Genomic DNA, 25,800 nt, shown 5'->3' with positions numbered 1-25,800 from the left:
GTCCACTGGGGATAAAAATCTCCCCTAGTTGAGAACCAATGCTCTACAAAGACCCCTTCTCTTGCTATGTTTTTTTTTACCATTTCTCAAACATGCCTGGACTAATTTCATTTTGTATCTTTTACTCAAAGTATATTAATTTTTATTATGGTAAGATATATGTTAAATTGACGATTTTAAGTATATAGTCCAGTGGCTTTATGAATATTCACATTGCTGTGAATTCACCATCAGCCATCTCCATAACTTTTTCATCTTCCCGGACAGAAATTCTGTATTCATTAAACAATAACTTTCCATTCTTTCCTCCCCCCCAACACCTGGCAATAACCATTCTACTTTCTGACTCTGAATTTGACTACTCTATCTCATAGAAGTTTTATCTATCTCATAGAAGTTTTTTCTATCTCATAGAAGTTTACTCTATCTCATAGAAGAATCATAGAATTTTTGTCTTTTTATGTCTGGCTTATTTCACTTAGCATAATGTCTTCAGGTTCAACCATGTTGCAGAATTTCCTTCCTTTTCAAGTCCAAATAACATTCCATTGTATGTATATGTCATATGTTGTTTATCCATTCATCTATCAATAGACAGTTTGGCTATTGTGAATAATGCTTCTATGAACAGGTGTATAAATGTCTGTTCAAGTCATTGCTTTGAGTTATTTTGGGTATATACTCAGAAATGGAATTTCTGGATCACATGGTAATTCTGTGTTTAATTTTTTGAGGAAGCATCATACAGTTTTCCATAGCAGCTATACCATTTTGTATTTCTACCAACAATATACAAGCATTCCAATTCTCCACATCCTTACCAACACTTGCTGTTTTCTGGGGGGTTTTTTGTTAATAGACAGCTTGACTGTGTGAAGTGCTATCTCGTGATTTTTGTCTTGCATTTCCTTAATCATAAATGGTGTTGAACATCTTTCTCTGTGCTCACTCGTAATGTGCATATCTTCTTTGGAGCAATGTCTGTTCAAGTCCTTTGCCCATTTTTTAATGGGGTTTGTTTGTTTTTGTTATTTTTGTTGAATTACAGGGATTCTTCATATATTCTGAATGTCAACCACTTATCAGATACTTTTGTCTCATTCTGTGGGGTGCCTTTTCACTCTGTTGATAGTGTCCTTTGATGCACTGAAATTCAAAGAATCTCGATTTTTAGTGCCATAAAATCTTTGAAAGATGTATCTCAAAATAAATATAAACCTGCAATATGTAATTTAGTACCGTGCACATAAAATGTTAGTTTTCTACTGCTGTTGTAACAAATTACTATTAACTTAGTTGCTTAAAACAATATAACTTTATTATCTTATAGTTCTATAGGTCAGAGTTCTGAAATGGATCTTACAAAGCTAAAATCAAGATGCCACAGGGCTCCTGAGTGGCTCAGTCAGTTAAGCCACTAACTCTTGATTTGGGCTCAGGTCATGATCTCATGGTTCATGGAATTGAGCCCCACATTGGGCTCTGCACTGTTTGCTCAGAGCCTGCTTTGGGTTTTCTCTCTCTCTCTCTCTCTAACTGCCCCCCCCCCCCCCCCCCGCCTTTCTCTCTCTCTCAAAATAAATACACTTTAAAAATTAAATTAAATTAAATTAAGATGTCAGAAAGGCTGCATCCCTTCTATAGGGTCTAGAGGAGAATATATTTCCTTGCTTTTTCTGGCTCCTAGAGTTCAGCCGCATTCCTTGACTCATTTTCCCTTCTTCCATTTTCAAAGCTAGCAACACTGTATTGCCCTCTAACCATTCTTTCATAGCCATGTTTCCTTCTGACTCTCAACTCAGTCAGGAAAGGTTCTTTTAAGGATCCATTTAATTAGGTTGGGCCCACTTAGATAATCCAGGATAATCTCCCCAAATCAAAGTCCTTAACCTTAATCACATCTGCAAAATTCCTTTTGCTATGAAAGTTAACACATTCACAGGTTCCAGAGGTTAGAGATCTTTGGGGTCCCATTATTCTGCCTATCACAAAGAGGGGGGAAAATGTGAAACAGAAGTAAACCTGAAATTAGTATTGTTATATGACTTTCTGAGCACATTTTCTCCCTCTCATCTTAGCCAGGCAGCATAAGTCTTCATCCTCTGGACTTTTGGATGCTAACTGAATTTCTATAGATTCTTAAGACCATCTGCTTTACTGACCAAGATATTTCATGAATTCACACTCTCTTTTCTGGTTTAGAATAATCAATATTAGAAACAGATGGGGTGAAATTTTTCAAAGTTTTGTCATAACTTTAGTAAAAGAAGAAAAATCTAGCAAATTGAAATGCTACCTTCATACTATTAGTACATATATATATATGTATATTAAATATACATATTGGTAAGTGTGTTAATAACTTTTATACTTGTATAAGTAATAGGTATTCAGCCAAAAGTGGGCAATGGGATTTTTCTCTTAAGTATTAGGGCCCCGAGGATACCTGGCACTAGGTAATGGAGGCAGGGTCATCATGTTAAATCATGTAGTCTGTTTTCAGCACAAGGTACTCCAAACCTAATTTGTATTCCATCCCAATCCATGCCCCTGAATTATGTTCATCTAGAAGAAGGGGCATTTTTTTCAAATATTACAAAGGTGCCATATGAGCTAGTGGTAGCCTCACCTGGAGAGTATTCATAAAGAGGGGAGTGCACCCTTGGCAACTCCTTTTTGGGTCACAGCTATACCTAGGACACTGAGAGAAGCTACACATACACTATGCGGAGTATTCTAGTTCACTGCCAGAAGAGCATAGAACAGCCAATAGAAATATATAGCACCTACCCTTAGACATATAGCTGAAATACTTTGAGAGAATGTGGCCAGGGCAGAGTCAAGCTCTGACTAGCTAGCAGGTCTGGAGACATAGGTTAATAAAAGGTCTTATTGATATTGTAATACATAATAAAATATAGTTAGTATGCTATCAGACATTATGGCCACCCTGCAGATAAATAGAGAAGTAAAGAGAGTAAGGAGAAGGAGGACAAAAAGAGGCAGAAAGAGAAAGATGCATTAGAAATCACCCAGCATAACCTTATATACAAAGATAAAATTCATCATCATCCAAAGGATTCTCTGAGATGCTCTTTGTTAAGAGCCCACAGTTTGCTTGTTCCGATGTAAAAATGTACTATTCAAACACTGACAAACAATATCTAAGAATCCCTAGTAGAGATAATACTACACCATTGGCTTGTCATTCATTTTAAGGATTTTTTATTGTGGAATAGGAAAGATCTGAAAGAAATGATTATGGTTCTGTAGAAATATATATTTCAGTAAAATCACACACATTTCTATAGATCCATACACTGAATGTTTCTTTTAGAAATCAGATACAAATAAATATTGGTGGAAAGAAACGTATTCAAATTTGTTTTCAAAATCATAACTTTAGTAAAAGAAGGAAAATCTAGCAAATTGAAATGCTACCTTCATACTAAGTATTAGTACATATATATGTATATTAAATACATATATATTTTTTATATACATATTAGAAGAAAGAAAATGCAATCCTTTACAGGCGCAATGAAGTAAGAGCGTATCCTACAACTCTAGGATTTTGATGAGGAGCACATTCTCTTTTTAAATTTTTTTAATGTTTATTTATTTTTTATTATAAAGAGACAGAGCACAAGCAGGGAAGGGGCAGAGAGAGAGGGAGACACAGAATCTGAAGCAGGCTCCAAGCTGTCAGCACAGAGCTTGACATGGGGCTCCAACTCACAAACCGTGAGATCATGACCTGGGCCGAAGTCAGATGCTCAACTGACTGAGCCACCCAAGCACCCTGAATGAGGAGTACATTCTAACTCAATATTCAGTAGACAAATAAACATGCAATTCACAGCCTGACCACAGCTTTGGTATTTCTAGACTCCTGTCCAGGCTTTCCCCGTTCATGCCACTCTATCTGTAACCACACTAAATTTCACACTGTTCCCTGAATTTTCTGACCTCCATCCCTTTGGACAGACACTTCCCATTACCTGGAAACTCCTCACCTCCTTATTTATCTGACAAACCTCTATTCATCGATGAGGCCCAGATGAGATGCCACTCTTATTAGTTTCCCTAGTGTTTCTTACTCCATTCCCCCTACTATAACTGCAAAATTATTAACATTTGTGTTTCCAAAGCACTTTATATGACATGTGTGTCTATTATAACACTACACAATGCATTATTATTTGTGTATGTGTACATATGCCACTCACCTCTGGACAGGTACTGGATTTGTTCATCATTTTTCTAGTACTCAGCAGGTAGCATATTACATGGCATAGACTGATGAATAGAATTGAAGAAACACATAAGAGATTAACTTTCTTTTCCCTGAGATGATATCCGTTCCAGAGAATATAGAAATATCTTTACAAGACCAATAATGAGCTTAATGGTACTTAATATCAATTATGTTCAATCTTCAATTTTAGAAATAGCTTCAGATGTAGGGTTTTTACCAATGGCAGTTAAACAAAGATATTAAATGAAATTTTATTGCAGCAATTGCTCAAGTTGAAACAGGTTTGAGAACAAATCCAATTTAAATACATGCTATTTCCTTCTATTTACCTATAAGATGTTTAAAATGGAACACTTTGGGGCAGAATTATAAAAGTCTCCATCTTCAATTGCAAATTGTGAGGAAGTCTTTTTTACAGCTTTTCAAACATTGTACTGTGGTTGGTTATTCAAAAGTTCAAATTATGTCAGATTATTCCACCACCATACATCACTATAATGTTCATTCAAATGAACCTATCCTCTCTGGAAATCTCTTTTCCAATGGACTGACTGTAGACTTCCCCAAGATGGCACAAATTAGGCCAATTTCTCTAGATCATGCTCTGTAAAACTCCAGGCTCCCATGGTGGTGGGCAACAATTCAGAGCATAGGTTGATGAGGAAGACTATACCTCCTCCAACTGAGTTTTTGTTTAAAAGCCAGAAGCTGGCAAAGATCTTTAAACTGATTATTAGATCTTTAAACTGATTAGATCTTTAAACTAATTCCCAGTTAGTGACTTTGGGGGAGCTAGCATTCTCATAATATTTTGATGAGTTTGGGTAGTATAAAATAATAAAACTAGTCTGGAGAGTCAATCCAAGAATATATATCAAGAACTTTTTAAATCTTCAGACTTTTTCTAGTTTGCCCCTAAAACTCTCCCATAAAGATCTGAATGATATTTCTAGCTGATTTCTGAGTCCTTGCTGTGTGTAACACTTGGACTTCTTTGTGCTATTTGCTTTCCAAAGAGTAAGCTTATCTTCCATTTACCCAAAGGATCTGGAAGCAGGCCTGTTATTCATGCTGGCACTTCAGCTTTTCCTCTGGAGTCCATTTTTCTCTCACTTGAATGGTTTTGTGAGTATATTTTGTCATTATTTGGATATCTTGATTGTATTTTCTTTCACTTTTAGAATAATGTATTTTGCTTTATATCATTGTAGTCCTACTACTTTAATTTACCATAAAGTTAAAAAAAAAAAAGTTCCAGAAAGATGTTGCAAATGAGTCCAATGTTTCTTCTACCCTTCGCATGCTACCTTATGCCCCAAAGTATTCATCTTTATGAACCTCAGTTTGGAGGCCAGTCTGGAAAGCCATGATACTCTCAGGGCCTATAAAGGTAGGTGGGTTTTCTGGCCCCACACTGAAAATCCCCAACTACTATACTTGTCATGTTTCCCCACTTACTATCAAGCCATAAGCTGTCTCTGTATTTCCTTTCCTATGCCTGATGTAACAGCCTTTGTCTCACTTTTACACTGCTTCTTACACACTGTCATGATTAGGACACGATTTTAACAAAGATTTTATATTGAATGTAAAAATTTGAATAAATATACCTGAGTGAGTGTCTGAAGAATTCTTCTCTGAATAAATGTATGAATGTTAGTGTGTGGACATTTTATCTACTTTGGCCACTCAGCGAACCTTTTTATCTCTTCTAGTTCTTGGCTGCCGTTACAGATAAGTGAGATTTCTGGTAGCTAAATTCTGACTAGATAAACTGTTAACAAAACTTAGGTGATAGGGTAGACAATGAGTATCCCACTTAAATTAACAAATAGTACTTGATAGGAAAAGCTGTGCTGTTATCTATTGCTGCATTTTTTTTATATCAGCCCCAAAGCTTATGCATGTAACAGTAAACATTTATTCTCCTGCTCATGAGTTCTCAAGTCACCTAGGATTCAGATAATCTAAAATGGGCTCATCAGATGACTTCACTTCCAGATGTGGGTCTCACTGGACTGAGCTCTGATGCAGGTTGGGCTAAATTCTGTTCCATAGTGTTCATTCTAGAATCCAGACTAAAAGGGCAGGAGCAACCTGGGCAAGCTCTTATGATGATGCACAAGAGGGCAAGACCATCTAACATGAGCACATTTCAAGCCTCTGCTTATGGAATGTCTGCTAACACTCCATTGGTCAAAAAAAGTCACATGACAAAGTCCCAACATCAGAGGGCAGGAAAATATCCTTAACCTACCATAAGGTCATGGCAAAGATGTGGATGCGTAATACCTCTACAGGAAAGTGAATAAATTGTGAGAAATTCAATCTACCAAAGGCTGGATGACCTCTGACTACAACCACTAATCACAGTGCACTTTCTAGAAAAAAGAAAAAACTTTAAGGCAATTTCTGAAGGTGAAAGATAGGTACCTTGTGTAATAGAAAGTGAGAGGTTTTGGGGCACCTGGGTGGCTCAGTCGGTTAAGCATCCGACTTCAGCTCAGGTCATGATCTCACAATCTGTGAGTTCAAACGGTGCATCGGGCTCTGTGCTGACAGCTCAGACCCTGGAGCCTGTTTCAGATTCTGTGTCTCCCTCTCTCTCTGCCCCTCCCCTGTTCATGCTCTGTCTCTCTCTGTCTCAAAAATAAATAAAAACATTTTTAAAAATTAAAAAAAAAAAGTGAGAGGTTTCAAATATGATTCATTGAATAAAGGACATTATGAAAGAAGTGGAAAGTAGTGCTTCCTAATGTGGCAATTGCATTAGGATGCATGTAAAACTGAGATTGCTATAGGCTGGCTTTATAAGTGATAATTGATTGCAAATTATATTGACAGTTATTGAACTTAATTATTCACCACAGGAACCATCCTTAATCAATTAATCAGGGCACAATTCAACTTCACTTCTTGCACGTGGCAACAACCAATCTTTTTTTTTTTTTTTTTTGTTTTTTTTTTTTTTTTGCTTTTTTCTTTACCTACTTTGTTTGCTGTTGTTGAAACATTTTAACAAATTAATTAGATGTTAATTCTTAGCAATAAATGAAACCTTGAAGGTGCTTAACAGCAAGTAAGCTCCACAGCAAAATCTATTTATTTCCAAAGTTTTTCCTCAGACTCTGAATAAATACAATCTCCTCCAGAGATTACAACCAAAGAATGGTTCCAAGACTATCCTCACTGATATCAGCCAAAAGAGACATCTCCAAGGATATACTATAGGTCTAGCTTATTTTTTGTTCAAATTTTAATCAAATGCCTTGTAAAAAAATAGATATCGTATGTTTTCACTCATATGTGGAACTTGAGAAACTTAACAGAAGACCATGGGGGAAGGGAAGGGAAGGGGAAAAAATAGTTTCAAACAGAGAGAGGCAAACCATGAGAGACTCTTAAATACGGAGAACAAACTGCGGATTGATCGGGGGGTGGTACAGGGCAGAAGAGGAAAATAGGTGATGGGCATTAAGGAGGGCACTTGTTGGGATGAGCATTGGGTGTTGTATGTAAGTGATGAATCATGGGAATCTACGCCCAAAACCAAGAGCACACTGTATACATTGTATGTTAGCCAACTTGACAATAAATTACATTAAAAAATAATAATAAAATTATTTTAAAAAAATAAAAGACATAGAAACCCTGTTTTTTGACATTTCAGCTGACACAGTGATGGTAACTCAAACTTCTGAACAGGCTGAATGATGCACAGAAGCTTACAAGATAAAATGTAGTAGGAAGAAAAGTCATAACACATTCTCAATGGTGGTGTACAACCAAAGCCCCCAAATAGGATGGGGAATAGAAAGTAAAACCCACTCACATGAAAAGAATCTAGCTGTATTGATTAACATCAAATAATAGAAATCAACATTGAAATGTAACTTCAGAAACATTGGTGAATAGGTGGACTGCATGCATATCCAACGAGTTCAAAATAAGAAAAGTAATAGTTCCCTTATTCTGTTTTGGTCACACTCCAGGGAAAGTATTGTATGTATTACTGTGTTATAGTTTTCAGGAAATTGAAATACAGAAATGTATGTACAGAAGATTGTGATTAGGGTAGAACATCATTTCAATATCAGATCACGTGAAGAATGATAGCAGGAAAAAAGATATATTGTCTGAGCAAAGGAGAAGGTAAGAGAACAGGAAAGTTGACTTTAAATATTATAGGATTGGCCTGAGGGAAAAGGATGAAGATGGATTCTGAAAGAAGATTAATTGACAAAAGCTTCAGGAAGCTAGCTGTCAGCTCCATACAAATCTCAGATTTCCCCTGCCCAAACTCTCATCTCACAGAGGTGGTCCTCAGTCATAGCCAGTCTGTGACCGAAAGTGCATTCCAGCCCCACAGTTCTAAGATTCTGTACAGGGAACAGATGTGTCAAATTTGTTATTACACTGAATTTTTTAAGTTCTTTCTTCTATTGAAAAATCAAGTACATCTTTGCAAAATAAAAATAGAATTTTATTATAGCAGTACAAACATTTTATGCCATTCTTTATAGTTTCAAAACTATGAATATCCAATCAAACTTCATAATTGCTTTCATAAGTGCCTAATTAAACTATAAATATTATTAAATATATCCACGTACAGTAAGAAATGGAAACATCTGGATGAAAAATGAGAAATTTAGACAAGCAGCTGGATATTTTACCTACACAATGCTAGATACCAAGATATTCAAAAACATCAAATGGGTGATAGAATTTTGGCGCGTCATCTGGGTATTTGACTGTATCTTCTTCTTTATTTCACATTACTTCTTAGTTTCTCAGTTTCTCTATTTTTTTAATGGGAATATTTTATGCATTTCTCCTACTAAATAGCATTATCCAGTCACAGAAAAAACACTGTTTCTCCTTTGCTGTCAGTTGACCCTCTACTCTGACCTCACTCCCTTTGTTTCACCATTTTACCGGGATATCGGCACTGCTGACACAAAAATGACACAGAATATTGGAAATTCAGGAAAAATCAAGTTAGGGGCTTTGGAATGCACCCCTCCCATCCTCTCCCTGACAGTCTGTGATGACTATCGGAAAACCCATCTGGCCTCAGAACCCCCCACTGTGAAATGTTCCCCAAACTATCCCCTGCCACCCCAACCCCCTACCATGCTTCTACCTTAGATGCCAGGGATCCATTTCCAATTCAATATCTTTCTCTGACTCTGGTTTCCAGGGCACATTGTCCCTTGATTTGCCTGATGGCCCTGGTCTTCATAGAGCTTAGAGTCAAAATAATAATGATGAAAATACTAATTCCAACTTATGAGCACCTACTATGTTCAAGCATTGCATTAAGTGGTTTATATGAATTAATTCATTAATATTCAGAACAACCCTATTAAAGCAGTGCTATAATTATCCTCATTTTGCTGATGAGGAAACTGAGATGAGTGAATTTAACAATTTGCCAAAATTGTCATAGACATAGCACCCCAAACCCCAATACATATTCAGGCTTTCTCACTTTGGAGCCCCTCTCTTAACCACTATACTATGCTGCCTCTCTAGTAGTCTACTCTAATTTCCAAACATTTCACCAAATTTCAAGGGATCTCAAACTCAAAGATGGTTATCATAGATTTATTCCATGTTTCAAGCAGGATCTGACACCCTTCTTCTTTCTAGAAACGTGTGTACTTGGTATCAGGAAGATGATGTTTTGTCCTAATTGAGCAATTCAAACTGCCTTCCAAGGATTTAAAAAAAAAAAAAAATGCACTTGTCCTTTGCGTGTTCTCATTGTTCTCAGAACATTATAGGCACATCAGGTAATCCTGCACCATTTAAATATTTTTTCATGTTTCATAAAGGTTAATCCACATAAATGAAATATTTTATTCATTCATTTAACAAATATTTATTCAACTGTTCTAGGCACTGATGATACAAAAATGACACAGACAAAAATCTCTGCACCCATGGAACTTACATTCTCTTAGAGGAGACACGGTAAGCAAGGTAAATATATAAATTATACAATATATAAAATGTTGAAAAGTGCTAATGAGAATATAACGCAAAAAAGGGAGATATGCAATATCAGGGAGGGGGTTGAAATTTAGATACTGGTGTCCAGGGAAAGCATCATGAAGAACATAACTTCAACATAAAGACCTATAGGAGTGAGGGATCTCCCCATGAAGATAAATAGGAGAGGAAGCAGGGGCAGTCTAAATTGGGAGTATGCCTGGCATGTTCCAGAAACACCAGGAAGTCAGTGTGGCTGGAAGACAGAATATGAGGTGGTGGGAGTGGAGGATGGGGTGGGACAGAAACAAGAAATAAGGTCAAAAAGTAGAGGATGTTGGGAGTGGAGAGATGGCGGTATTCAGATCATGAAGAACCTTGTAGATCATTATAAAGGATCTGGCTTTTATCTGAATAAGCTGGGAAGCAATTGGAGGGTTTTGAGCAGAGGAGTGACAAGAACTGACTTTTGTTTGAATGGGATCCTCTGGTTGCATACTGAGAATAGACTGCATTGGGGCAGGGGTAAAAGCAAAGAGTCCAGGTAGGAGATTATCACAATTCATGTGATAGGTGTGGTTGGCTTGGTGCCAAGGTAGCAATAGGAGAGATAAGAATTGATAGAATTCTGGATACGTTTTGGAGGTAGAGCTGATGGAATTTGCTGACAGACGTGGGGTATGAAAGAGAGAAGCCAAGAAAGACCATGAGGTGTTTTGGTCTGAACAAATAAGAGAGTTGATTAAAAACTCCTTGAAGAGAGAATGAGCCACACATATTCACTTAATAAATAATGAACATAAATTTTAAAATGTGACATTGATAGTCCCAAGTACCCCCTAAATAAAAAGAAAGGCTTAATTCTTTCCACAGTGATATTCAGCTAGTAGATACTGAACACAGCATAAAAATATTTGCCAGAAAATCTGATAGTCAGATTTTGATATTTATTAAGGACTTTCCATATTGAGTTTAATTAAGGATTTGATTATGAATTCTACCTTGAAGGCATGATTACTACTTATCTCTTCACTCTTGGGCCAAAGAGAATTACAGATGCTGAATATCTCTCTACTGCATCTATGAAATAGTCATTAGTTTGAAAAGGCATCTCTTTTCTTAGTGCTGAAAATTGCCTGGAGAAATTTAACTCATTCAGCTTTTATAGTAATCCTATAAGGAATCCTGGGTGTATTTTTAATATTATAACTGAGAAGCTATATGAGTCATCACAACTAATTTCCTGATAAATATGCAATTGTCTTTTATTACCCTTTTATTATCACACATTAGGCTTTTATTCCTGTTAATATGGTCAAATATGATAGAGAAATAATGTTACTTTCTCAGAGGGTATATATAAAGTTCACTACCCACTTTCATTATTTAACTAAGCATCTTCTTTTCTAGCTTTCCCATTTCTAACATGTCAATGGAAAAACATCACCATGGAAGACTCGCTCTTTAAGGAACCCTATTATTAACTAAATCCTTGGATATCATAAAGAGCTGAAAGGTTACTGCAATCCATTTTAGCTCTTAAAAACTTTTGAAACATGCTGTTAAATGTGTGAGGAATCATATGGCTATTCAACAAAAAGGAACTCCTGGGACATAGGTGGTGTCTCTTTCCTAAGGAATTGAGAGGCTAGAATATCATAAACTGGCAACATATGGCAGCCCCACAGTCCCTCCAAAAGTAATGTTGTTCTGCCTTGTTCTAACTGCACACTCCTATCTTGTCTCCTTTCTGCTTCTTTCCACCAACATCTGCTATGACCCATTCTTAGCCTCAGAAATATTTAGAAACTTTAGTTTCCTTTGAAGATGGTAAGAATGGTTAAAGAAGCAATAATCACATTGTACAATCAAGCAGTAGGAAGGGAAAACAAGCAAGAATAAATACCTCCCCTTGCTCTCCCTTTGCAAATAATCTGGAAAAACTAATCCAAATGCTAGTGAAGTTTAAGAGTATTATGTGAAATTAATGACCAAGAAAGCAATGATCAAAACTGATTTAATCCAATCACTTAAAACAGCTACAATTTTTCAACCCCTGTATTTGAATGTGTAAAAATTATAACTTTATTAATTTCTTCTGTAACACCTCACTTTATGTTCAGACACACTCCTCCAGTAATATGGTAGAATGGGTTTGTACAAACACAAAAGCTGGATTATTTTCATCTCTCAGGTTCATACTTTGTGACATCAGGTTGGTAGTTTGAAATTGGCTGTGGTAGGAGTACTTACTCCATGGAAATCATCAAATATTATAAATTTGAATTTTTTTGTGTTTCATTTTGTTGCAGGACAACCAGCTATTAAACATTTACCAGTATACTACTGCTCCCTCCATGACAGAAATGTAATCCTAGGCAGTTACAGATAAACTTTCCCTTCCTCCTCTTTCCCCTAGAGGAACGTCTACAATCTAAGGTGCTTCTGTATTATCCATGCATCTGGGGAAGAGCTCTAATCATCACCTAGCATCTGTCTACCATGACATCCTCTGGGATGTTCATATAATACATCTAGTCCTCAGTTATCATCTCCTTCCATGGTGACAACCATCAATGATATACCACTACTCCTGAATTGTGTGCTCCAATCTGCCTTCCACTATAGCATCTCTTTGTTACTATTGTGAAGTCTCTGGGTTTGCCTACTCTCCCTTGACTGACTTCTGCATACCTCCCTCAGGGACCAGGAAAATGTGCAATACCAGCAGGTTACTCTTGGTCTGGGAAATGCAAGTTTTGGTGGATTATCTCAGACTCTTTTCAGGCCTGACAAAATCTTGTCATCATAGGCATTCTGTTGCTGCTATACCACACCAGGAGTATAAGGAATTCCAGGCTTTGTCATTTGCTGAGACACTTCCTAGAAGATAAGACATGCATCTTCATTGCTCAGGTTGCAAGGTATGTCAGAGGTTCGGTTCCTCTGCCCTGAGAGTCTGCCTAAGGAGATGGCAGGAGGCAGGGTCCCTGCTCAGTGACCTGTAGATCCCTGCTTTTCTGTCTAACACCCCACTTTCTCTTACTCCATCCAAAGAAAATTTTTATTTTCCCCCTTCGGTAAGGGAATGGCAGGGGAGCGAGTAGGGAAACTATCTTGATAAATACTTTTCTTTATCTGTCATTTATACCAAGATCTTGGCCTTGAGTTCTTTTGGCAGGTACATGGCCTCCTCAGCTATATGTAAAACCTCTTGCTTAATGTGGTAGAGACGGATTACAGAGAAAGTAAATATCCAATTCCCATTTTTTTCTTCTGCTTTAAATCCCAAACATAAACATGACAATTTTCCAGGAAGGAGAAAAAGACAATATTATGTTTTCCATCACCAATGTGAAGATGCAACATGAGAGTTTACCTTTCTAGTTAAAATAAAGAAATATGAAGTGTACCTGGGTAGCTCAGTTGGTCAAGCATCTGACTTTTGATTTCAGCTCAGGTCATGATCCCAGGGTTGTGGGATCGAGCCCCACGTCAGGCTCTGCACCAAGCATTGAGCCTGCTTAAAATACTTTCTCCCTCTCTCTCTCTCTCTCTCTCTCTCTCTCTCTCTCCCCCTCTCCCCTCCACTGCCCTCTCCCCTGCTTGTGCACTCTCTTTCTCTAAAATAAAATTAATAAATTGATTAATGAAAAGAAATATGAAAGGGGGTGTGTTTTCTCTGATCCTTCTCTGATGTGATTCTTGATCACTTCAGGTTTTATTCTTTGCTCCTTTCTCTATATTTATCCATGGATTAAGTATCATTTATTAGTGACATCTCCCACCATTTTAGACAAAGTCAGACAAAATTAAAACCCTCCATAACCTGCTCCTCCAGGACTATGGCCTAGTTTTAATCTTCACTCCTTTCTCAGTATTCCTGCTGGAAGCCATCACATATTCAGATTGTTCTTCCAATCTCCACATTAATGGTTGATTTCTATAATATTCCTTTCAGAAAGGCAGCCTCATCATAACACTGGAAATAACTGTGTTTTCAGATGTTTCCCTAATTGTCTTTCATGCAATAATAAATATAATTAAAAGAATATTAATAAATTGCAGTAAATCCATTTTGAGTATTAAAATTTGTGGAATCAGTTTTCCTACCAATATTCTTTGAGAATCACATTCAGAACTTAAACTGCAAATGTTTATTTTTATTGAAGAAAGGTAGTTTGCTAAACATATTTAATATCAGGAATAAATATGAATTTGTGTGAGAGAGAATTGATTTAGTGCCAATCATGTGTCATTGTTTTAAAGGTAAATTACAGAGCTGTTCCCAAAACAAATTTAAATAAAAACCTCTCTCTCTCTCTCTCTCTGTCTCTCTCTCTCTGTCTCTCTCTCTCTCAGACAAACATTTAAACATAAATATGCAAGGCAAAAGATCCACTTTCATCTGGGTAAAAATGTATGCTGAAAAAATTGTTAAGAATAAGACAATGTAATCCTATGCTAAGTGCCAAATGTTTGGTAGCAACAACAGAAAGTACTGACTGCAAGAATTTAAAGGAAGGGAGCACCCCAAGCTAAGACTGTCAGTCAATGAAGATTCCAAAAAGGAGGCAGAATTTGAGGAGGGCTTTACAGGATACCAAGGATTGAGAGAGTTGTAGAGGAAATGAGAAATGTTTTGGAATAGGGAGAGTGGCATTATCATGGTGACCATACTTAGTTGTTTTCAAAAATAGAAAATGAGGGGCGCCTGGGTGGCGCAGTCGGTTAAGCGTCCGACTTCAGCCAGGTCACGATCTCGCGGTCCGTGAGTTCGAGCCCCGCATCAGGCTCTGGGCTGATGGCTCGGAGCCTGGAGCCTGTTTCCGATTCTGTGTCTCCCTCTCTCTCTGCCCCTCCCCCGTTCATGCTCTGTCTCTCTCTGTCCCAAAAAAAATAAATAAATAAATAACGTTGAAAAAAAAATTTAAAATAGAAAATGAATGCATCTCATTAGAATGGGTAGAATGAGAGCTCAAGAAAGGTAAAACTGGAAGAGCGATTGGGAGCAGATCTGGAGGTCTTTAGATGGCCCATCAATGGGAACTTCAAAGGATACTATCTAAAAAGTGAAAAGACAACCCACATAAAGGGAGAAAATATTTGTAAATCATTTATCCATTAAGCATCTAATATCAAGATATATAAAAAATTCTTACAACTCAACAATAAAAAGACAAATAGTTGAGTTAAAAACTGGGGAAAGTACTTGAATAGACATCTCTCCAAGTAAGATATACAAGTGACCAATAAGCACATGAAAAGATGCTCAATAGCATTAATCATCACGGAAATGTAAATCAAAACCACAATGAGATTCTACTTCACACTCACTAATATGGCTTTAATCAAAAAGATAAATAATAACATGTTAACAAGGATGTGAAGAACTCAGAACCATCCTACACTGCTGGTGGAAATGTAAAATGGGACACCCACTGTGGAAAACAGTTTAATCATATGTTAATCATACGTTTATGTTGCCATATGACCCAGCAATACCACACCTTGGTATATGCCCAAGAGAAATAAAAACACGTTCACACAAAAACTTGCACACAAACGTTCACAACAGCATTATTTATAATTGCCAAAAGATAGGAACAACCTAAACACCCACCAAGCAAAGAAAAAATACATAAAATGTAGTGTATTCATGCATTGGAATATTATTTATCCATAAAAAAGAATGAAGTACTGATAAATACCACAACATGAGTAAACCTTGTAAACATTATGCTAAGTGCAAGAAGCAGACACAAAAAGCATACATTATAATATTCCATTTACATACAAAATATTCAGGATAGGCAAACCCATAGAGACAGAAGGTAGATTCATGGTTGCGAGGAGCTGGGAAGAGGGGTGAATGGGGAGTGACTGTTAACCGGGATGGAGTTTTGATGGAAGGTGATGAAAATATTCTGAATCAGTTAGTGGGATGGTTGTACAATTCTAAGAATATACTGAAAACTGAATTGTATATTTTAAAATTGAGACTTTTATGGTACATGAATTATATCTCAATAAGAAAGAAAATCTACATTAAGAAAAAATAAGGAACTGTATCTTTTAAACCTTAAGCAGCCACGGAATATTTTTGTGTAGGACAGCAACCTGTTCACATTTGCATTTTGTTCTGTCTTGTCCCTTGACCTACAACAGTGTTTCTCACAGTGAAATGGTTTCTTTCTTTACTTTTCCATGCAGCCTCCATTTCCTGACCCAGTCTTGCTCCCTGACCCTTGCCATCTGGCACCCAGTTTCATCACATTATTAAAATTCTTCTCTTAAAAGTTACCAAAAAGTTTCTTGCTACTAATCTAGGAGGTAGATTCTTATTTGTGCTCAAGAAACTAAATCTTTTTGTTTTGTGGTAATGATAACCACATTTTCTTGTAATTCCCTGTTCCTCATCTCTCTGAACACCTTTTTCCCCCCTCCTGTCCCGTAAAGGAAAGATATCCCCCTCAAAGATGTATTTCTGATCCTTTTACCATCTGGAGCTGTTGGTGATCTTATCCAACCCCTGATTTCTGTAGGACTTGAAACTCTCTGCCCCAGCATCTCTCCACAGCTCCGGTCCTTCATTCCTTACTGCTGGCTGCACCTGTCTACCTAAATAGACGGAAAAGTTTGCTCAGTCTCAATTTGACTTAAATGAAGCATACAAACTTTCTCCTATGTTTTCTCTATCTGTCACAATCTTAGTATCTTCACAATCACTCCAGCTCAAAAATCATAACATTTTTTCACTCTTTTTATCCAACCAGCTGCTAAGACCTATAGACTCTACATTCGTATCTCTCACTTCTATGCTTTATTCTTTGTTCCCACTGAAAACAACCTAATCCAAGTATTCATTTTACACCTTGACTGGAATATCCTACCTTATATCTATGTCATATTCATCCTTCAGTACATGGTTCAAACACCACTATGTCCATAGTGCCTTCTCCAACTTCTCTATGGAGAAGTGACCTCTCCATCCTCTAAAGGCTTACCATGCTCTCTCTACATCCTCACAGTTACAGTAATTCGCATCAGATAAGGTAGAGAATATTAACTTCCCCACTACTGGAAGCTCCTGGAGTTAAGAAACATTGCCATTAGGATATACTTTGCCATTTAAAATATCTACTACATTGCTTTGTACCCAATTAGTTCTTAAAGGAATTTAAGATAGCCAGTGTTTTATACAAAATAAGCCTTCGATAACTTTTTGTTCACTGAACAAATGTTCACATAATCTTTTATTTTTTATAAGAACTTCTCTTAGGTATCACTGATCATTTGCAGCCAGAATTAAGAAGATAAAAAAAAATACTTATCACAGACAGGTCCCCAGTTTATTTATGTCCCACACATGCAAATAGGACCCCATCTAGACTAAAATAGGAATTCCCCTTCCCTCTGCTGTTACTGCTACCACAAAGTTCTTATCCCTTCAGAGGGAGAAAACCACTGCCACTGCACCCCCCCCCCCCCGGCCACTTTCTGCCATGCACAGGGGATTGGTGAAGATGAGGTCAGAACTTTAGGCCCCTGGGGGGTATCATTTCCCCCAGCCATTTCCTATCATCCCTATCACCCTGGGCATCTCAGCCCCCTGACTCCCGTTCCAGTCCCATAGCCATGCTCATTCAACACCCTATCCTGCTAAAAATTCTTCTCTGGCCACAGGAACCACCACTGGTGCCTTCAGTCCCCAACACTCCAAGTCCTGTGGTTGCAGACTAGGAAGGGCTCTGACTTAGGATGGGGAGAATGACCTGCCCTGACATTTTAGGGCACTCTGAATACATTTTCTCATAGATATATTATTGAAGATAATAATTACCTTCACATGTCAACCAAGAAACTCCATAACCACTTTTTACAATGTTTTCATGGAAAAATGGCTTCTGAGTTTTAAATTCAGGAAACAGTGCCTTAGGCTCTTTTGGACAAAGCGAACAAATATTTTGGGTGAAACCCAAGTAGGTACTTGATTTTCCAACTAACTTAAATGTGTGAACTTTTAAAAGTGAAATCATTCAAGGTTTTAATATTTAACATGATAAGAACTTTTTAGGCACCCTTCAATCTGCTTTAGATTTCTCTACATCACCTTAGGAAGATGTTATACTGCTGACAACTAGGTGTGATTTTGTCACATCAAAATACGTATACACCTGCGCTTAAGACAAAAAGGTGATTGTGAATAAGGCTCACAGTTCGAAGGTACAGCAGGATGGTATAGAGCAGACGGTTTGATAATGAGAAATTATAGTTTCCTGCAATTCTTGAGGACCGAAGGGAGGGAATTACTTGCTTTATGCTGGCAGCAATTTCCTTAAACCCTGTGAGATGGCATAGCTCAAGCTGTTGCAAATGTAGGCAGAGTAGCTACCAGCCACAGTTCTTGGTTGGAGCAAGATTCCCTGAGGCATGAAATACATTGAAAAGCCTTTCTAAATAGGATTGATCACTTAATTTGACTGTTTTAGAGAAACTCCTACATAGTCTTCAATTTCCAGCATTTGTTCACAGCTTCCTGGAAGCTTATTAATTATTTCTACCATATATGTGGGTATATACATTCATATATATTTTAATTAGGTACTCTAATCATAGAGATCATCATCAATATACTGTATTAAAAGTGTTAGACATTAGTTACAGAATATTCCTTTAGCTTGGCTTTCACAATATGGTACCATCAACACCAAGCTCTTCCTCTGAGAGAAAAAATTAAGTCTTTAGATGCATGTTGGTGTCTTTTTTTTGCAAGATGGGTGTGGTGACATCAACCATTGCCACTAGTCCTCAAAACAGAGCAACCAGCAGCACAAAGCGGATCATCATGTTTAAAAACAGAGAAGCTGGTATCTGTTTTGTTAACTGCACACTTCATTTCGAGGGGTTAACTTTTGCCTCTCACTTATACTTTCTCTTTCATGAATGAGCAATTAATTACTTAGCTGCTGTCGCTGTTTCAGAGCTTCAGTTTACAATAGCCTTTTGTTTTCTTGCACACTAAAGAGCTTTGAAGGATTTCAATCTTCAAAAACACAGAGCACTTTCTTTCTCTTTATTTCTGAACACAAAAAAAGTGTCTATTCTTATGTATATTTAATAACAGTCTTCAAAAAAGAGCCTTATTGTGCACCTTAACATGATCTGATTGATTCTTGCAGCTAAGTCAAAGGAACACATACAAATCTTAGCTCTGGGAAACATTTTCTATTTAAGAATTTTAAAGTGTAAACTTTATAATAAAGTAGGGGAGAACATGTAAATATGTTGTATTTCATTTTAAATACAGTTAAGCACAGTTTAAACACAGCCAACTCTTTCCAGATGATAATGTGACTTGGATAATGAAGTGCTTCGTCTTAAGTCACAGAAAGTTCAGTGCTGTTGCAGCTTACAATTACAGGGGGAGCTCTGTATGTCCTTATTTAAATATGTTTATCTCTTGACAACAAGGAGATGCATGTATTTATGTATACACATATATACAGTCTTCACAGGCAGAGGAAAATAAAAGACTGAGGCATTATCTGATAGAATTACTGTCTGTTGATAATACCTGAGACGTAAGTCCCTCATATCCCTCTTTTATTTTTTTTAATATATGAAATTTATTGTCAAATTGGTTTCCATACAACACCCAAGTCTCATCCCAAAAGATGCCCTCTTCAATGTCCATCACCTACCCCCCCCCACCCCCCATCAACCCTCAGTTTGTTCTCAGTTTTCCCTCTTTTATTTCTTAAAAACAGATGTGGGTAAGACAATGAATCTGGCTAGGATAATAAAACTTCCATCAATTTTGAATGTATTTTTGTGTATGGTGTAAGAAAGTGGTCCAGTTTCATTCTTCCGCATGTTGCTGTCCAGTTTTGACCACTGGGTGTTAACATGTAAGCGATGAATCACTAAATTCTACTCGTGAAGCCAATATTACACTATATGTTAACTAACTAGAATTTGAATAAAAACTTGAAACAAAAATAAATAAAAATAAATAAAAGCTCAGATAACAGCATTTTTCTGCAATAAAGTATTTTTTAGTTGTTAAAAAAAAAAACCTTCCATTATCTAGAATGGTTATGGAATTGAAATGTTAATTTAATAGTCTGATTAATTCAGCATTAAGTAGTACATACTTTCTCCTTTAACCCATGAAATTAAAAATGCAAATAATTCAGTTAAATATATAAAACAATTTCTATCCCTGGTAAAGATGAGCTGAACTTGGAATATACCTTTGTCTTGATATTAAAAAAAAAATTCTAGTCCTGACACAAGTTTACTGATTATCAATCACTTCTTTCTCATAATATTGCTGAGATCCCATGAGTGAACACACACATGCACATCAGTTAACAGAGGGCTCTAAGTAGTTAAATTCCAGCAAATTGAGAATATACCATAAGTATCTCAGCTTCTTACTTAATTTTATATTTTACAAATACAGTATTTTGCATTAAAAAATTTTTTTAAGTATTTGTTTTTTTTAATTTTTTAAGTTTGTTTGTTTGTTTTGAGAGAGAGAGAGAGCAGGGGAGGGGCAGTGAGAGAGGGAAAGAGAGAATCCCAAGCAGGCTCAGTACTGACAGCACGGAGCCTGATGTGGGGCTCAAACTCACAAACTGTGACATCATGACCTGAGCAGAAACCAAGAGTCAGACACTTAACTGACTGAGCCACCCAGGCACCTCTGAATTTTTAAATGTTAGTATCTTCCTGGCCCACTAGAGAGCTTAATAAAGCATACTCCCAGCATTTATGTCAAAATCTTGTACAGAGTTAGACAGCAAGGCCAGGTATATACTGACCTGACAACCCATTATACGATCAGCTCTTGGCTCTGGTGGTCAGATACAATTTGCACTCTGGTAGTCGAGGTGACCACTGATGATGTCCTGGGCTTGGACATATCCTTTTTCATCATCCTTCATTCAGTCAAACAGGGTTCAGAGTCAGAGTCATTCTACTAAGCGAGGCCCTTGGAGAATATCAGGAATCCAGTTAGGTTAGATTGACAAGAACCCAATTCTTTATTTATAATTACCTCTCTGTACCACCATGGCATTTAGCGCCTCCATTGGAGACAGGTGGAATTCAGGTGATCAAGAACTTCTCCACTGTGGGAGACCAGGATGATTTGGTTAATTCTGGCTACATTATCAGCTTTCCAATTTTGTAATTCTATCTTAATATGACTACATTGAAACATATATAACATATAATGAACTGTTTGAAAATATTTCATGTTTTGGCTTAAATTATCTCTAGGACACACTATCTCTAGGGCAATTTTGAATATCTGAATATGTTATCCTATTATGTGGCCATAGTATAATTTATTTAACCAATCCCCTGATGCTGAAAATTAAGATATTTTCATTTTAACATTAAAACACCACTCTGCCATAACTATCCATGCAGTTGTACTCATGAAAGGATAAAGCTCAGTGGTTAAGGGCATAAAGTTTGGTGCCCAGCAGAGGGAGATTTGGGTCCTGTCACTTTCTAATGGTGTAATTTTGGATAAATCTCTTAACATCTCAAAGCTTTAGTTCTTTCATCTGTAAAAGGCAGATAATTTGACCTAATTCCTAGGGATTTTAAGAGCATCCAATGAGGAAGTACATGTGAATTCATGGTAAATAAATTAGTTTGCTCTTAATTAGCTACCTATACTTATTTCCTTAAGATGAATTTATAGCGGTACCTGAGTAGCTTGGTTAGCTAAGCATCTGACTCTTGGTTTCAACTCAGGTCACGATCTCACAGTTTGTGAGATGGAGCCCTGCATCAGGCTCTATGCTGACAGCACAGAACCTGCTTGGGATTCTCTCTCTCCCTCTCCTCTCTGCTTCTCTCTCTTTCAAAATAAATAAATAAACTTGAAAAAAGATGAATTTATAGACATGAAATTATATTGTTAATGTACATTTTTAAGGTCCTTGACCCATGTTGCCTAATTGCCCTCATAGTATACAACTCCCAATAGCAATATCACATTATGCTGTAATAAGGTATGTGTTGGTTTGTATCTAGAATTAACCTGTGAAGTCATCAATAGGAGTTCTAGGTCTCGTTTCATGTGGGTACCTATCACAGGGACATATACACAGCACATGCTCCAATCATTGTTTGTTTAGTGAATATCTATACCTTTCCTTCTGATATGAATAAGCACATCTGTTTTTTTTTTTTTGTTTTTTTGTTTTTTTAAAAACAGCACCACCTTTTCAGAGACAAGGCCCGCCTTGTCATCAATTCTGGAGGTCACCACTGCAGGCAAATAGAACAAGTGGGCTTCACAGTCAATGGCAGTGGTTCTCATCTAGGGAACGTATTTTAAAATGCAGATTTCTGTGTTCCGTTTGCAGAGATTCTGATTCAGGAAGTTCCATTTGTGGCCCAGGAATCTAATCTTTATTTACCACCTTCCAACCAACACCATTTCTGACACAGGTAGTGTATGTGTTCTATCCTGATAACCACTGATCTCTATAGTCTTTGCCTCACAATGCCAGAGTTCTTTAGGTTCCTTCCAATCCTGTGACTCTATAATGTATTTTTTAAAGGCATCACCCATCAAAACAAGCTCAGAGGCCTTATAACTTATCCATAATATTTGATAATTATTAAAAGATGCATTGTTGCTAAACTAGCCAGGCTTTCTGCTGATTTGGGGGAAGAACAAGTGAAACAAAGACAAATAGTTTATCCTGGTACCTGCCCACACATGCCAAATTCATCCTGGTATCTATTCCCCGCATGGCAGGAACCGAGTTGGTCTGCTCCATTTTGACCAAAAGTAAACATTATGTTATCACTCCATATCATTCTCCTTGATCCAAATGCCCACAGAGGGGCTGGAAGTGGCCTCCAAAGAGGGTACCAACATGAAAACCCATGAAGGCAGAGCTAAACAGCTTTCCTGTCTCTTGCTGTCCTTAGTGAGCAGCCCAAAACCAACAGGCCCAAGTGAAGGTTTGAAGAAGGTGGCCCTCAGAAAGTTCTTCAAGGAAAAGTCGAGGGTCACCAAGAAATTTAGCAACTGAGACCTAGAAGCCAATGCTCCTGAGAAAAGAGCATTCAAAGTGAAAAAGACAAATGATACTAGTAAAGAGCCTCTCTTAAGCTTGATTTCATGTAGTTTTGGCTTTGTGTAGTTCTTGGTACATCTATATCCAGCTTTTCTCAGAATGGTTCCCAATTACCCACCTACCCCAAGCCTCAGATAAGAAAACAAATGCTATCATACATCACTTTTCTCTTCTTATATAAAATAAAGATAGGGTTGTTAGGAGGATTACATTTGATGACTTAGCAGAATGCCTGTTACATAATACAGGTGGTCAGTCATTTTCCTTCTCTCTTCCTCTCTACCTTCACCCATCCTCACTCCCAAATCTGTCCTTCTGTATCTAAATAAGACTGCTAGTTCACATATCTCTATGTCTTAATTTTTAAGTAACCAACAAGAATTTGTTCAAAACATCATTAAATACCAGCATATTCATTATGGACTTTATAATAAAAATATAACTCATGATTTATAACCTCAATCAATTTATAATCTGATAGGAAAGAGAAAACGAACATGCATATAGCAACAGGAGGACAAATAAAATTTTATTAAATGTTATTTATTAAGTAATTTAATTTATTACTTAATTTATTAAAACTTAATTTATTAAAAATTATCTTCTGGATCATCAATAAGTATGGTAGCAATTCAAAGAAAGGAGAAAGCTATGGGTCTGAATTTCCAAAGAAAGCTTCAAGGAATAGTCAGGGTTTAATCTTGGCTCTGAAATAAAAACATCTATACGTTACTTACTATGTGTCAGTTACTATACTAAATAGAGATAGGTTTATCTTTTATCTCTATCATTACTCTCTTCCTTTTTATGAAAGAACAATTCAGTTTGCATAGAGGCAAGGACATTACAGATATGAGGAGTGGGAAAAGAAGCAACTGAGACAAGAGAAATGTAGGGATTTGTTTCATGCATTTTTCAAGCAACACCACTGTCCAAATAAGCCCTTTTGAACTCCAGCATACCAGGCTTTATCTGTACTTTCCCACACAAGTCAATTATAGCCTGGACCATACTTCCTACACAATTCAAGTTCTCATCATTTATTGATAAAATAGCCCATGGCATTGAAAAAAAAAAAGTCTTCCATGCAAAATCATGGCAAATTACATGAGGAATAAGAATATTTTATTCTTGGGGCACCCGGGTGGATCAGTTGGTTAAATGTCTGACTCTTAATTTCTGCTCAGGTCATGATCTTATGGTTCATGGGCTCGAGCCCTGCATCTGGCTCTGTACTGACAGAGTGAAACCTGCTTGGGATTCTCTCTCTCCCTCTTTTTCTGCCCCTCCCCAGCTCCCTCTGACTCTCTCTGAAAATAAATAAATAAACTTAATTATAAAACTTAAATTTAAAAAAGAGTATTTTATTCTTTAAGTTGTAGTCATAGAATTAACCTGACTTTCCTTGAACAATGAAAATGTTGCCAGGAAGAAATGATGCAATCTGAGGTAGTGGAAAGTATAGGGACTTTGTGACAGGTCACCAGAATTAGAATTCCTCCATTCCCTCCACCCCTGCCATTTGCTGTATGACCATGGATAAATAATTTAGTCTGAGTATGTTTCCTTGTGTGTTAATTGAAGGTATAAAAATAATACCTGTAGTAGAAAATTTTTGTGAAGATTAAAGGAAATAATCTAGTCGAATGCCTTTTGGAAATCGAAAGGATTACAGAAATATTATTATTATTATTATTATTATTACTGCTTTTATTATTTGCTGAACTAGGTATTGTTACATCAGGTGAATAAATTTAAGTTTGCTTAGAAGTAAATGATTCCTATAAAATATATGCTTGGTCTCCCTTCAGGCATACTAAACTTCAGCTCTGTAATATAAGCATTTAACTGTCTTTTCCACATAAAACTTATTTGTGACTCACACAGATTCCTTTGCCTTATGAGGATGTTCAAAACACCTCTATCTGTTCTAGAAAATAAAATTTCTGAAGTTGTTGCTTTTTTCTCCAAGCCTAAGTGCATTTTTCATTTACCAAAGAAAGATGAGACAGCCAGAAGAATTGGTCTATTGCTGCCTCTTTAAAAGACTCTCTCTCTTCTTTCCATCGTTCCTGGCTTGTATTGAAACCAGATGGTAAAACCAAGACTGGAACATCCTTTGGTGTCCAGAAGGAGGCCAGTCTGGCCAAAGCATTGTCATTCTTGTCAGCAACCAGAGTCAAAAACATTTTTATAGTTAATCATCAGGAGTGCGTACTGGCTCTAACAGCCATGTATGCAGTATTTGTCAGCATGAAGGTTCTATCCACACCACAGATGACGCCATGTCGGCAAGAAATGTGTTTCGATATCCTTTAGCAATGAGCTGAGCAAATTTTCATGGCTGACTCCCAAAGCAAACAATGATATAAAATTTAGTGCCGGACTTCTTTTTCACCAAATTGTGTGGATACTAGTATCTTTCATTTA

The 25,800-nt window shown here is 36.9% G+C and overlaps 1 long non-coding RNA gene across 1 annotated transcript in view; it reads left to right on the top strand.

Moving 5' to 3' along the window:
* The window catches only part of LOC125909610 (uncharacterized), a 77,536-nt gene extending 54,581 nt beyond the window's left edge, over window positions 1–22,955 (top strand). Inside the window, exons 4-5 of the long non-coding RNA XR_007453744.1 lie at window positions 10,163–10,246; window positions 22,648–22,955. This is a non-coding gene — a long non-coding RNA (uncharacterized LOC125909610). The remainder of the gene's footprint in view (window positions 1–10,162; window positions 10,247–22,647) is intronic.
* Window positions 22,956–25,800: the final 2,845 nt, after the last annotated feature.

The sequence above is a fragment of the Panthera uncia genome (assembly GCF_023721935.1).
Source record: "Panthera uncia isolate 11264 chromosome B3 unlocalized genomic scaffold, Puncia_PCG_1.0 HiC_scaffold_1, whole genome shotgun sequence".
In the NCBI taxonomy this organism is placed as follows: Eukaryota; Metazoa; Chordata; class Mammalia; order Carnivora; family Felidae; genus Panthera; species Panthera uncia.
Note: the sequence above shows the minus strand (reverse complement) of the source record. Positions and strands in the feature narration are given on the sequence as shown.